The sequence below is a fragment of the Rhagoletis zephyria genome, unplaced genomic scaffold, assembly GCF_001687245.7.
Source record: "Rhagoletis zephyria isolate East Lansing unplaced genomic scaffold, Rhagoletis_zephyria_1.1 Rzeph_scaffold_00003, whole genome shotgun sequence".
Taxonomy (NCBI): domain Eukaryota; kingdom Metazoa; phylum Arthropoda; class Insecta; order Diptera; family Tephritidae; genus Rhagoletis; species Rhagoletis zephyria.
The window spans coordinates 490,562-494,580 of NW_016157087.1; the positions used below are offsets into that span (position 1 = coordinate 490,562).

The following is a 4,019-nucleotide window of genomic DNA, read 5'->3' on the forward strand; positions in this document are numbered from 1 at the left end:
AAAAATTCTTATAGGCTAAGTAGAAAATAGTTTGACATTATTAATACATAATAAGAAAAAATAAAACTACTTATAAAAAAGATTCAGAGAGTTCCTAAAGCGATTTTTTGAAGTTGAAAAATCGATATCAACATATTTATAAATTCTGTTGAATTCAATTAAGGCTCTAGTGATGGGAGCATTTCGTGCATATAGAGCCCTAAAAATACCAACATGGAAAAACTCTGAGCAGCGTTGAGGTCTGGCAGGTATATTAAAGAAAATCCTCTCAAGGAGTACGGGACAGTCTACAACACCACAGACTAGATCGAAAACAAAAGATAAAGAAAGGATTATTCTCCTACTTTGCAAGGATTTTAAGTTTATCTACAGGCATCTCGATTCATAGGAGGGGATAGGGTCCGAAAAGCGTAAGAAAATTTTTTGGATCCGCTCAATCCTAGCAATATGACACGCATAATAAGGAGACCAGATAAAGGACGCGTATTCAAGCCTGGAGCGTACAAAAGCCATATACAAAAGTTTCAGTGTATACGGGTCGGTGAATTCCCTACCACGGCGCCTTACAAAAGCAAGCATGAAATACGATTTTGTAATAATAAAATTTATATGATTAGCCAGTGGCGGATTTATCGTACAGGCAACATAGGCTGAAGCCTAGGGCGGCAGAATTAAGGGGCGNAGATTTGTTTCTATCTATCGATTGTGAAGATATTATCCGCGAATTCGCAGCTGAAAAATCAAGACGTAAAGAACTGTGAAAAAGAAGTGTTTGAAAGAGGGTTTTTGTTGAATACCTTATCCATGCTGATGTCGAATTTGTTAATTCCGTTATGTATTTCATTATTAACGAACTATATTGTAATAAAGCACTGACAATAACAATCATATTTGATATATATATATATTTTTTTTTTTCGTGAAAAAAGGGCGGCAAGTTATGAATTGCCTAGGGGCGGCAAATATTTAAATCCGCCACTGTGATTAGCGAATGTAAACTTTGAGTCAAAAATTACTCCAAGGTCCTTAATTTCATTTAAACGCTGTAGTGGTGACATGGAAATATGATAAGAGCTCTGAATAATATTACAACGTTTAGCATAGGTAACGTAAAAGCATTTATTTGTATTCAACGAAAGACTATTTTTTATGCACCAATTGCTAACATTATCGATATCGTTTTGCATAAATTGACAATCGAGAGAGTTACTGATCGTAGAATAAAGATCATCCGCGTAAAGCAGAAACTTTGACGAGGAGAAACATGTACAGATATCGTTAATAAACAAGGCAAAAAGCAATGGACCCAGGATGCTACCTTGCGGGACTCCTGAGCGTGCAACAAAAGGCAGAGACTTAACATTGTCGAAAACAACCATGCAACGACGATTGTGTAAGTACGATGAAATCCAGCTCAGGAAAACTGAGTGGAAACCGATGCAGGCTAATTTTTTTTTAACAGGATACTATGGATTACCCTATCGAAAGCCTTAGAAAAATCAGTATAGACCGTGTCAACCTGAATCGCTGATTGGAAAAATGTCTAATAATGGATACACTAAAGATTCACACTGTTTAAACAAAAGTGCAGACAAACCATCATCGTCAGTTTGTGAGGAGGGTTTAAGCCGAGCAATGCCACTGAGCACATCCTCAGAAGTAAGTGTTAATTTGCCAAATTCAAGAGACTGTTGAATATCGAAAGAAACGCTATTGGAATCTGTTCTGAAATTGGACTTAAAAAATTCAGCGAATAAATTAGCGGCTTCTGTAGGAGTATTAGCAGCATTGTCACCCATAAAAAGTGCCGACGGAATGCTGGAACAAAAAATGTTTTTGGATTTGATTTTAAGTTGGTTTCAAAACTAAGGACATAGTTTCTATGCAAAAATGTATCCAAACATACGAATTCATTGGAGTATTTTTTATACAGGCCGAAGTAAACATTATTATGACTTTTTTTGAACTTACGAAGAAACTTGTTTTTCTTATTTCGTAGTCTCATTAAAGCCGCATTGTGCCATGGTACCTTGTAATGCTTTTTTGTTAATTCTGGAAGAGTACATTTGCAAATTTCTACAACAGTACTTCTCGAAACACTCCGAGACATTACAGTGGTGAAACAAGTTATCCCAGTTGACATCCAACAAAAGACCATTCAATTTCAAAAAATCGCATTGCTTAAAGTTAAATGATAAGCTAGAATTAGCATTGCTAAGTTTAGAAAATTTATAAAATTCAAAATCAACAACTAGACGTACATGGTGCATGTCTGTTTTAGTTATGTGAAAATTACACTCCTGTAAAGAAAAATTTACAGTTGTACTTAAAAATATCAAGTCTAAAGTGCGACCAAGTTTATTGGGAAAACAATTAATTTGCATGAGATCTATACTTAAAAAGCTATCAACTAGATAAATTTCACTATTGCTATTAACATCACACGCAATGAGAGCTGATTTGGAAATGGTGCGCGACCAATTAACATTGCAGAGGNTATGAGTTGAGTTGAGCTGAAATAACATTAGTTGGAATGGGTTAAGTGGAGGGGAGTTTAGCTTAGCAATTCGCATAACATAACATACCATAACATAAGATTAAATAACATATGTAGCATAACACACCACAATATAACCTAGCACATTCTTCAGTTGTATTTCCTTTTTATCCCTATCACTTTCTTCCTCTCTATCTCTATCGCTTTTAATGTTTATGTTTATCTTCACCTTCATGTTCATGTTCAAGTTCATGTTCATGTTCATGTTCATCTTCATCTTCATATTCACCTTCGTTTATATTTGGGTTTCTTTACTGTTATTCTAATCTTTGCTTTTATCCCTTTCTTCTTCTACATATTCAACTTTACCTTCTTCCTTGCATGAATCTTAATCTTCATAAATCTGATTCCGAAACTGCTGCTTGACAGATTTCTTTAATTCAGTATCAATATTACAGCATACATTTAGGGGGCATTTCCGCCCCAAGCATGTACATGTGCGGCAATAGTATTGGTGTCACTTTTCAATAGTTTTTTTTCGGTTTATGTTAAACCAATTTGAAATTTTAAAAATTGTCTGCACATCAGCATCAAAATACCTTTCTAATGATACATAATTGTTTATACGTTTAAGGTATAGTTTAGCCGTAAAAGGGGTGTAAAGAAAACATGTTTGCCCATATGTATATAAGATAAGATACCAAAAACCAAAAAACATATGGAAACATCATTATATTGCAATATATTCGGGGTCTTCATCAAAAGTGATAAACTGATTTAATTATCATTTTATCTCGTTTATCCGAAGTTTATCAATTTATATGAACGCCGCTATTATCTTATATTTCGTTATATAAGATTAAAAATCTTGTTTATTTTGGTTCACTTTGTGCCAAATGATATCATTGATGCCACATCAAGTGATATCATGTCATGTGGTGAAATTGGGTGTGGTGAGTTGCGGTTTGGTGGAGTTACGGTGCGGTGGGTGTGGGAGTTACGGTGTTGTGAATTCAGGTGTGGTACGCTTAAGAGGTGTGGTGGATTTAGGTGAGGAAGGTTAGGTGTGGTGAGTTGATGTGTGGTGAATTTTGGTGTAGGGAGGGAAGTAGTGGTGGATTTAGGTGTGGGGTTAAGGTGTGGTGATCTCAGGTGGAGTACGTTTTTAAGTGGAGGTGGGATGAGTTGAGGTGAGTTAAGTTAAGTTAAGGGTTATAATCTTTACCCTTATCTTCATCTTCATCTTCNTTCACCCCCACCATTGTTATTAGGTTAGGTATTTAAATTTTCCTCCCTCTTTGTCTTTATATTTAGGTTTCTGTACTTTTATTTTAATTTCTGTATTTATCCATTTCTTCTTCTCCATACTCAACTTTACCTTCTTCCTTGTTTGGGTCTAATCTGTTCATGTACATACATACATACATCTTATTCCTAAACTGCTGCTTAGCACGTTTCTGTAATTCAGTATCAATATTAAAGCATACATTTAGGAGGCATTTCCGCCCCAACCATGTACATG

The 4,019-nt window shown here is 35.2% G+C and overlaps 1 long non-coding RNA gene across 1 annotated transcript in view; it reads right to left on the reverse strand.

The window, feature by feature from the left end:
* Nucleotides 1–1,912: 1,912 nt before the first annotated feature.
* The window catches only part of LOC108368930 (uncharacterized), a 2,285-nt gene continuing 178 nt past the window's right edge, over nt 1,913–4,019 (reverse strand). The window contains exons 2-3 of the long non-coding RNA XR_001848440.1: nt 2,643–2,645; nt 1,913–1,955 (exon numbers count right to left, since the gene is read on the reverse strand). This is a non-coding gene — a long non-coding RNA (uncharacterized LOC108368930). The remainder of the gene's footprint in view (nt 1,956–2,642; nt 2,646–4,019) is intronic.